Raw genomic sequence first — 10,976 nt, forward strand, 5'->3', positions numbered from 1 at the left:
TGGACATAGTGTCACTGAATTTATTCAAGGCTAAGTTCGGTAGATTTCTGATAGATGAGGAAGTTCAGGGTTATTGGGGGTGGGGGGGGTGGGGGGTGTGGGGGTGCAGACAGGAAGTGTACCTGAAAATTCAATACAATCATAATCTCAGTGATCAGTGAAGCAGGTATGAAGGGCTGAATGGCTTACTCCATCTCCTAAGCCTTTGTATAAGTTTGAGCAAAGGACACCTTACTTTGGTAGTGGAGGGATCCATTTTTATTTCTCTCTCCTTTGAGTGGGATGTGAGAATTTACTTGATATAAAACAAAGAAGTACAATGGGACCTTGATCATATGGGCCAATGGGCCAAGGAATGGCAGATAGAGTTAAATTTAGATAAATGTGAGCTGCTGTATTATGAAAAGGCAAATCAAGGCAGGACTAATACACTTAATGGTAAGGTCATGGGGAGTGATGCCGGACAAAAAGGTCTTGGCGTGCAAGTGCATAGTTCCTTGAAAGTGGAGTCGCAGGTTGACAGGTTAGTGAAGAAGGTATTTGGTATGCTTTTCTTTATTGGTCAGTGTATTGATTATAGGAGTTGGAAGGTCATGTTGTACAGGACATTGTTTGGGCCACTTTGGGAATACTGCGAACAATTCTGGTCTCCCTGCTGTAGGAAAGATGTTGTCAAACTTGAACGGGTTCAGAAAAGATTTACAAGGATGTTGTCAGGGTTGGAGGATTTAGGCTATAGGGAGAGGCTGAATAGGCTAGGGCTGTTTTCCCTGGAGAATCAGAGGCTGAGAATGACCTTGTAGAGGTTTATAAAATCATGACGAACATGGATAGGGTAATTAGGCAAAGTCTTTACCCTGCATGGGGGAGTCCAGAACTAGAGGGCATAGGTTTAAAGTGAGAGGGAAAAGATTTAAAAGGGACCGAAGAGGCAACCTTTTTTATGCAGAGGGTGGTGTGTGTATGGAAATACACTGACAGAGGAAGCAGTGGAGGCTGGTACAGGTACATTTAAAAGGCATCTGGATGGGTACATGAATAGGAAGAGTTTAGAGAGCTATGGACCAAATGCTTGCAAACAGGACTAGGTTAATTCAGGATATCTGGTCGGCATGGATGAGCTGGACTGAAGGGTCTATTTCTGTGCAGTACACCTCAGTGACTCTATGACTGTATAATTGCAAATGCTGAAGATCCAAAACCAAAACAGAAAGTGCCAGAGAAGCTCAGCAGGTCTGGCAGTATCTTTGGAGAGAGAAACTGTTAATGTTTTGAGTCCAATGATCCTTTGTCAGAAGCTGGGAAACAGTGGTACTTTTGCTGACAAGAGAGGAATGGTGTTGTAAAGGAGTGAGTGGACAGGTGGAGATGAAGCCCAGAGAAACAAAGACACAAACACTGAAACTGCTGGAAAAGCTCAGCTGGACTGCAGAGCATCTGTGGAGAGAAATCAGAGTTAATATTTCAGGTCAAGTGACCTTTCCTCAGAACACAGAGGAAGGGTCACCAGACCCAAAATGTTAACCCTGATTTCTCTCCACAGATACTGCCAGATCAGCTGAACTTTTCCAGCAGTTTCTGTTTTTATTTTTGATTTACAGCATCCACAGTTGAAAAATTATAGAATCCCTACAATATGAAAGCAGGCCATTTGGCCCATTGAGTCCACACCAACCCTCCAGAAAGCAGCCCACCTCCCTATAACCCTGCATTCCCCATGGCTAATCTACATAGCCTGCACACCCCTGGAAATTATGGGGCAATTTAGCATGACCAAAGCACCTAAGCTGCACATCTTTGGACCATAGCATGCGGAGGAATCCCATGCCGACAAGGGGAGAATGTGCAAATTCCACACAGGCAGTCACCTGAGGCTGGAATCGAACCCTGGTCCATGCCACTGTGAGGCAGCAGTGCCAACCACTGAGACACGAGTCAAATAGTACAAAAAGGAGGCCATTTGCTTCATTAAGTCTTTGTCAACAGCAGTTTTAAAGAAAAGCAAATCAAGGGAATGAAATTACTAACATCTCTTAAGAATACATTGTACCACTCACTACAAACTATAAATCTTGTCTGTTCTAGACATCTAATCAAGATCATGTAAATTATAAAGTTATATAAATCCCTATGAAAGCAATATTTTCCAGGTTAACATCAGATCTTCAAAGCATTATTCATTGATTTCATCAGGACTTTGTGGCAAATGCAGGAAATAACAAGGAGTAGGTGAGGACAGCAGGTGCTGGAGATCAGAGTCGAGAATATGATGCTGGAAAAGCACAGCGGGTCAGGCAGCATCCGAGGAGCAGGAGAATCAACGTTTCAGGCTTAAGCCTTGAAGGGCTTATGCCCGAAATATCGACTCTCCTGCTCCTCAGATGCTGCCTGACCCGCTGTGATTTTCCAGCATCACACACTTGACGCAGCAAATAACAACAAAAGCATCTACACCCCAACCAGAGAATTTGAGTTTTGTTTGGTCAGGGAAGGAGGTGGTAGTAAGAAAGAATGAAAATCAAATCATTTTAAAATTCACCTTTTATTGCTCAAACCATAATTGTTACTTCTACCACAGCATTTGATTTCAAGGAACAAGTCCATTTTGCTTTCCATAACCAATGTTTTAATTTGAAACAGCTCATCCATATTCTCCACTTTAAAAGAAAATTTGCTGAACAGCAACAGTGAACTGTAATCACTTCAACAAGACAGCTGGGCAGCCATGTTAAGAGTCAGAGACATTTTTAAAAAACTTTTATAAGATGTTCTGAATAATTTAAAGACTCCCATATGACCAAAAAGAAAACACTGGCTCTGAATCTTTCCATTTCACTACCTTTTTCCATATATCTAATGTTAATAAAATCAAACACGATAAGAGAAAGTTTTGTCAGCTTGGAGGAATGTACTGGTTAATGTTTTTTTTCTCTGATAGCAAAACAAACTGCTTTGAAATAAACTTTGGGGGTGGGGGAAACTGTTTATTTCTCATATCCTGCACTTTTGCTGCCCTGAAGACCAAAAAGGTGCCTGAAAAATCCAAGTAAAGTGACCTTTGACAACTCCCCTTCACTTTGTGAAACAAGGAAGATTTTCCATTCCATGCAATAAAAAAAACGTTACACACCTACGAAAACAAAATCTGCGACATTGGGTTAAAACTCTTGAGGTCTAAAGTTATCATTTTGAAACTTTTTTTTTGCTCTTGCTCTGGAATTTGAAAACACTTCCCTTTTGCTCTGTAAGTAGGGGGATGGGGAAAGCAAATATAGAATGCAACCCCTCATTATCATTACATTAGGAAAACTTTAAAAATAATGTCCCAGACAAAATGACAGTCTTGAAATCTTACGTCGTTTGATACTTTCAAAAAAAAGACATCCCTCCTCCCCCAGTTTCATTCGTTTGTTAATATATCGTTCCAATTTTGACTGAAAAATGGCCAGAATTTCCAAATAATTTTTAAAAAGTACTTGTTCATAAAAGGCAATCTTCAATATAAACACTTGAAAGAAAAAGCTTTTGACAGGTGGAAAGCTTGGCCTACTTGGGTTTCTTAACTCAAAACAAATTTTCACCTCAAGACATTTGTAAAAAGTGGGCAAGTTGTACATTTGATCAAACATTGAAGGGATTTTTTAAAAGGAATTTTTCTTCAGAAAAACTTCAACAAGAACACTTTTAAAGCGAGTAACTGGAGTAGTGTGGATCTAGAGAGGTTTACAAATGTGTTAAAATGTGAGAGTGTTAGGTTTTGTTTTAAAGACTCCCTCCTCACTATCTCTCTCCCCAATGCCTGAGTGAAAAGGCCGCGGTTTGAAAATGGCTGCGCGACGGCCGCTTCAATCACTCACCAGAGAGAAGAGATTGGAATAACAATCCTCCAAACTCGCCCCGTTCGCCACCCAGCAGCCGGACGAACTCATCATCACGATCCCTGCATCATCGACGAAGATTTAACACGCACTTCGAAAAGAAGATAAAAGAAATACATTGGGGGGGGCCTCCTGTCAGGAAAGTTTCCTCAGATATCTGTCCCACGTGAAAGCTGGGTTTTTTTATGGCAATTTTGTTTTTTCTCTTCTCCTCTTAGGTGGGAACGAGGTGATTATAGGCTTTTAATTGAGTAAGTAAGATAGTCAGGCAGGCACACAGATGGGTGCTAGTGAAGTGGGAGAAGGAGAAAAGCTGATAATGGGGTGTGAAAATGAGTGGGCTGTGTAATGACAGGACCTGGATGTGGAGGTGCCAGTATTGGACTGGGGTGGACAAAGTTTACAAAAAACACACAACACCATGTTATGCTCCAACAGGTTTATTTGGAAGTACAAGCTTTCAGAGTGCTGCTCCTTCACTAGGTAGCCAGGGCCTGGATGTGGGATTGAGTAAAGCAGGGAGATGTTAAGGCTGTAAAACTGTTGAACTCAAAAATCAGTCGTACTTAACCCTGGATGAATCTTTTCCCACTGCATGTCCAACATTCTGCCTGTCTCTCACAATATACACTCTGTTCACTTTGGAAATGGATGTCCCATGATGTAAGCAAGACCTCGTTTGTCACCTTAGATTGGGAATGGTGGCATCTTGCTCCACACACGCTCCAGCAAGGTCCACGTGCTGTGGAACCAAGGAGGCCCAGCCACAGGTAAGTGTCGATTTCATTTTGCTCATCTCGATATAATTACTGAGAGCTCAAAGTATCCCAAGTCTTTAATGGTTTCAACTGAGCTATTACAACTGACAGTTATAACTCTGCGCAACCTCCAGTATGATCTTAAAACAGGCCATAAAATATAATGAGTGAATTGCTCCTAATTTGCAGATTTAAAAGCTGGGTTAATCTCTGCTGCCTCACAGGCATTGAAGCGTGGGTTCACTAGAATGAGACCGAGACTCCAAGGTTAAATTGCCATGAGAGATTACAGAAATAAGGTGTGTAATATCTAGAATTTAGAAGATTTAGGGGTGATTTGATCAGAATTTTTAAAATATTATGGAAAGCTGAGCATAGTTGGAGAGAAACAGTTCCTGTTGGATTAGGGAGTCTAGGACTAGTCTAAACATTGGACACAGAAATCTGATCAATCCCTTTAAATGTGAAGGATCGTAGAAATTTCACACTTACTTCCACAAACAGCAATACGTCCTCTGCCAATTGTTAGTTTTAAATCTAAGATGATAAATTGAAACATCATCCACACTCCCACAGTCCAAAGATGTGCAGATTAGATGAATTGGCCATGCTAAATTGCCCACAGTGTCCAGGGATGTGGATTAGATGTAGGGAATACAGGGTGACGGGGATAGGGTAGGGGATGTGTCTGGATGGAATGCTGTTCGGATGGTTGGTGTGGACTCTATGGGCTAAATGGCTTGCTTCCACACTGTAGGGATTCGATGATTCTAAGTCAGCAAAATCTCAATATATAAGATCCTGAGGAGATTTTGACAGAGTGCATACAGAGAGAATTGTTCCTCTTCTGAAAGAAAGAAAAACTAAGGGCCACTGTTTAAAAATCAGGGGTTGTATTTAAAGCAGAGATGAGGCAAGACGTTTTCTTGCAAAGGGTCTTTGAGATTCTCAGTCCTGGAAAATCTTTAAGGTAGAGGTGGGTAGATTAGTGTAAAGCAAGAGGTTATGAGGGACAGGCAACAACGTGGATTTGACGTTACAATCTGATCAGCTGCCATGATCTTTTTGAATAGCAGAGCAGGCTTGAGGAGTTGAACGGCCTCCTCCTGTTCTTTGTTTCTGTGTCAATTTTTGTTGACTAGTTGTGTGTGGGTATATGGGAAGGTGATGGTGATGGCGACATAGCCAGCTGGGACATAAGTCAGCTGCAATCTTATTGAATGGCACAGAACAGGTTTTAGGCACAAAATGACCTCCTCCCTTTCGCATGGTTTGCGCTAATCATCCAATGGCTTCACTGGGCATTGTCATCCAATTTTTGATGTTTTATGCATGCCCAAACTGCTGTGTCCCAGCAGTTCTCCTGTGTATCAGTGCAAGAGTCACCCCTGTCAGGTCTGGCTCAATGTCTCTGACCTGGACTCCCTTTTCCCAGACAGTGCTGACCAATCTTGTGGTCAAGATTAAAGTGGTGCTGGAAAAGCACAGCAGGTCAGGCAGCATCCGAGGAGCAGGAAAATAAATGTTTCGGGGCAAAAGCCCTTCAGCAGGAATGAGGCTGGGAGCCTCAGGGGTGGAGAGAAAAATGGGAGGGGGGTGGGGCTGGAAGGAAGGTAGCTGGGAGTGCAATAGGTGGATGAAGGTGGGGGTGAAGGTGATAGGTCAGAGAGGAGGGTAGAGCTGATAGGTGGGAAGGAATATTGGTAGGTGGGACAGGTCATGAGGATGATGCTGAGCTGGAAGATTGGAACTAGGGTAAAGTGGGAGGTGGGGAAATGAGGAAACTAGTGAAGTCCACATTGATGCCCTGGGTTTGAAGGATCCTGAGGTGGAAGATGAGTCAGATTGTAAGGGAGTGGTGATGGAGGATGTCCAGGACTTGCATGTCCTCGGCAGTGGGTGGGGGAGTTGAAACGTTGAGCCACAGGTTGGTGTGGTTGATTAGTGTGGGTGTCCCGGAGATATTCTCTGAAGCACTCTGCGAGTAGGCGTCCAGTCTCCCCAATCTAGAGGAGACCACATAGGGAGCAACGGGTACAGTAAATGATGTGTGGAAGTGCAAGTGAAACTTTGATGGATGTGGAAGGATCCTTAGGGGCCTTGGACAGAGGGAAGGGGGTGGTGTGAGTGCAGGTTTTGCAATTCCTGTAGTGGCAGGGAAGGGTGGGTTGTTAGGGGGTGTGGACCTGACCAGGTAGCCGCGGATGGAATGATCTTTCCAGTGGTCACCTGCTGATATTGAAGAGGAAGAGCATTCTGTCTGCAGAGTGGTGAGAGAAAGATGGTGGAGGATACCTTGCATTCTACTTAATGTAGGGATTACTTCTTGTGTCCAATGCTGACAATAGCTATCTGTTCCAGTTTAGGAGAATTAACATTGTTTAATCCTGATGAGCACAAAAATGAATACATCTTTATTCAGATGAGAACAAACCTGATTTGGAGTGAAACTTGTGACTCTGTTTGTGATGTTACTAGCAGATGTTGAACAGCAATGTTATCCTGCGAACATCTGCTGTTGTTTTGTACAGTTTCCTCCAAACTCACTCTGTCTATTTGGATCAATCAACCCATTAATTCACAGCAAGAAGTGTGGGATGTTGTGGGCTCCAACATGTGCCTCCACTAAGAAAGAAATGCTAAGAAATAGAAGTATGCAGCTTTCAGAAGATTTCTCAGATGATTCTTAATGAACATTCACACACAGGCCGGATTAGCTCACCTGACTTGGCAACTGGTTTGCAAAGCAGGTTCAACTCCTGCATCATCTGAGGTCACAATGAGGGACTCTCCTTCCCAACCTCTCCTGTTGCCTGAGATGTAGTGACCCTCAGGTTAAACTACCACCAGTCGTCTCTCTCTAATGAGCGGGCAGCCCATGATTTGCTAGAACTGTAGTGACTATATAAAATAAAAACCAAAAAAACTGCAGATGCTGTAAATCAAATCAATTCTGAGGAAGGGCCACTCGACGTGAAATATTCACTCTGATTTCTCTCCACAGATACTGCCAGACTCTGCTGAGCTTTTCCAGGAATTTCTATTTTTCTGTGGTGACCATACCTTTTATTTATGTGCAAGCAGAAATAGTCCTGCATGCTGTGCTTTTCCCACAGGTTTTGACATCTATTAAGTGGGCTTATGTTCAGTCAGGACAATGGAGCATTTTCCATTTTCCTTCTCAACCTCTTCAATGTCAACATCATTAAGTATGTCCGGGTTAGATGTAATGGGTGACTGATGCCAATTCTATCTCTTCTAATGCCCCAAGAAGCAGTCCCAACCTCGAACATTGCCAGGAATCACCTTGAACTGTTCAGTTTCACATTCAGCTGGCTGCAAGCTCTTCCAAAACTCGTGATGGTGTACTCCATTCACTATGTTGACATTGAATAATGGGTGACTGTATTAAATGAGAAATGCCCAACAAGCTACCTAATAAATTACCCCAGATCATTCTTCCTGATACGCTAAGGTAGTGAAAGAATCTGTGAATGTCCGAATGGATATAGAGTGAGTTTTCGCTTGTGAGAAAGAGCAAAAACTAGAAGTCGTCAATATAAAATGCTCTTGTTGAGTTCTCTGCCTGAAGGCAGGTCTGATCAGTGGTCTCGGGGACTCCACCACAGGCAGCTGACTCCAGCCTAGTGTGATACAGTTGTCCGATCCACACAGATTGTCCAACCAATTCAGCAAACTGCCCCCTCCGACCCCCTCTGAAAGAATCTGAGTTGCTGCAACAACATGTTTTCTATTTGCTTGTTGTAGCCTGGAACTATGGATAGGGATGGTGGAGGCTCCCCATCATGTTGTTGACCAGAAAGCTCTCCCTCTCTTACCATCCATCATCGACAAGTGTTGGAAAGATTTCTAGGTTGAAATTTAACCTCGTTAATAAATGCAAATTATTATTATTTGTATGCTGTGTATGCTGGAAATCTGGTGCATACACAATGAATGCTGGAGAAACTCAGCAGGTTTGTAGAGAGTGCAACAGTTCACATGGCAGTTCTTTAGTTAGCACTGCTGCCTCACAGCGCCAGGGACCTGGGTTCGACTCTCCACTTGGGTGACTGTCTGTATAGATTTTGCACAGTCTCCCTGTGTCTGTGTGGGTTTCCTCTGGATGCTCTGGTTTTCTCCCACAGTCCAAAGATGTGCCGGGTAAGTGGATTGGTCATGCTAAATTGCCCATAGTGTCCAGGAATGTGCAGGCTAGTTATGGGAACTGCAGGGATTGGGCAGGGGGTAGGATGCTCTTCAGAGGGTCGGTGTGGACTTGATGGGCTGAATGGCCTTCTTCTGTGCTGTTGGATTTTGAGTCCAGTTTAGGATTAACATTTCAAGAACATTTTGAAGAAGGGTCATCCTGGACTCAAAACATTAATTCTGTTGCTCTCTTCCCTGCTGACTTTCTCCATTGAATCATATAATCCCTACAGTATTGAAGCAGGCCTTTCAGCCCATCAAATCTACATTTGATTCTCACAAGGGCACCCCACTCTCCATTCCTGAGAACCATACATTTCCCATGGTCAATCTCTCTAACCCGCACATCTTTGGACTGTGACTGGAAACCGGAGCACCCAGATGAAATCCATGCAGATGTGGGGAGAACGTGCAAACTCAACACAGACAGTCACCCGAGGGTGGAATCAAATCTGGGTTCCTGGCACTGTGAGGCAACTGTGCCACCCCAGTGCTTGCTGAGTTTATTGATTGATGTTTCATTGGATTAGCTGCATTACAAATCCATCTTCCTGGGCCATCAAGACCTGCAGTGGGACTTCGCTTGAACCCAGCTAAAGGAATCAAGTAATCAGGATTAGAGGAAGGGACGGTACTCTCTGTTTTATAATCATCACCAACAAATCAGCCAGGGAATTCAGAAAAAATGTCTTTACCTAAGTGATTGGTGTGGAACTCAATCCCACAGAGAATTGTTGAGCTGAGTGGCATTTACAGGAACGTTAAATGGAAAATAATGGTGCAAGGGATGAAAGGTTACATTGATAGGATTGGATAAGAAATGATGGGTGGGATTCAAGTGAAGCATAAATGCTGTTATGGACTTGATGGGCTGAATGGTATAGTTCTTTATTTGTAAGAAATGAAAATTCGGAGAGATAGCCAACGAGAGGGGTGGGGTATAGATCTTTTTTCACAACCTGCCTCTGCCATCCCAATTATCCTATAACAATAGGATTAAAATTTACAAATGAAAGCAAAATATTGCACTATGTTGCTCGCATGTGGTAAAATCTCTGGCAACCGGTAAATGGGATAAATGTTTCAAGGTGAGAGCAACTTAAGGGACTGGTGTCAGATGAAAAGCCACCCTATCTAAAACAATAATCTCACACTTGGGGTCTCTATAGACACTGCCTGATCTATTGAATGATTCCAACAGTTGATATTTTTGCCTGAAATTTGATAAAAAATTCACATCTGGTCTCAAAGTGCAATGCTGCAGCAGGAGGATTGCACGGTCGTCAGTGTGAACTGCAGTGTGTCATGTGTGGTTAATCCAAATAATCAGGAATTTGCTGATCTGACTTCAGGGCACAGCATGGAATCAATGAGTGTTACTCAGTTGTAATGATTGTAACGAGGTCAGCCAGGTGGACCTCATAGAATAAGAGTTCCCTGATAGGACCCGGTTAACAGTCCAATCAGGGAGCCCTGGCTGACAGATAGAAACAGGAGTAATATCGCTTCTCGGCCTCTTGGCTAAGATCATGTGTAGTTCTGTTCTTGTCAGTTTTAATATCTGATATGTCCTTTATTTACGGACTCAATATTAATCTGATTTTTGCAGGAAGGAGTTGTGTTTGGAGATTGCTCCACCAACTTCGCGCATCGTCCTAGTATTGCAGTGTTTCTGGGAATGGTGCACCCCTCATTAAAAATTCTGAAAAAAAAAGAAACAGGAGTGTCTGAGGTTCTGTGCACTCTGAGATCCAGCTCTGTGGGAGCTAGATCAGTGTCTAGGACTCTCCATGTGTAAATAAAGGTGGACTTGGTAACAGGACACCGGCCACTGTGGAGTTATTTCATCTGTCAACTAAACAAAAGCATGGAAACTGATTTTCTACACTGAAAACTGAGGATTTAAACTATGCTACATTCTGCAACCCTTGGTATGATTTAGATCGCTACTTAGAGCCTGAGGTTTTTCTTGAATTACTTAGATGTTATTTTATGACTGCTCTAGCTCCATCACTTCTCTGAACACTTTCTGTTCCAATCACTGCTTCATTGAGATGCTCGAGACATATTTACAGTTTAAATTACTTCTCAGGAGAATGAATAGATTTGAGGTCAAATCAGTGACACTCTT

At 42.9% G+C, this 10,976-nt stretch overlaps 1 non-coding gene across 1 annotated transcript; it reads left to right on the forward strand.

Annotated features, from left to right (window-relative positions):
• The first annotated feature begins 10,346 nt into the window (after positions 1 to 10,346).
• Positions 10,347 to 10,537, forward strand: LOC132830613 (U2 spliceosomal RNA). Its single transcript, XR_009646396.1, has one exon. It is a non-coding gene; the product is annotated as a U2 spliceosomal RNA (small nuclear RNA).
• Positions 10,538 to 10,976: the final 439 nt, after the last annotated feature.

Source organism: Hemiscyllium ocellatum, chromosome 31 (assembly GCF_020745735.1).
Source record: "Hemiscyllium ocellatum isolate sHemOce1 chromosome 31, sHemOce1.pat.X.cur, whole genome shotgun sequence".
Taxonomy (NCBI): Eukaryota; Metazoa; Chordata; class Chondrichthyes; order Orectolobiformes; family Hemiscylliidae; genus Hemiscyllium; species Hemiscyllium ocellatum.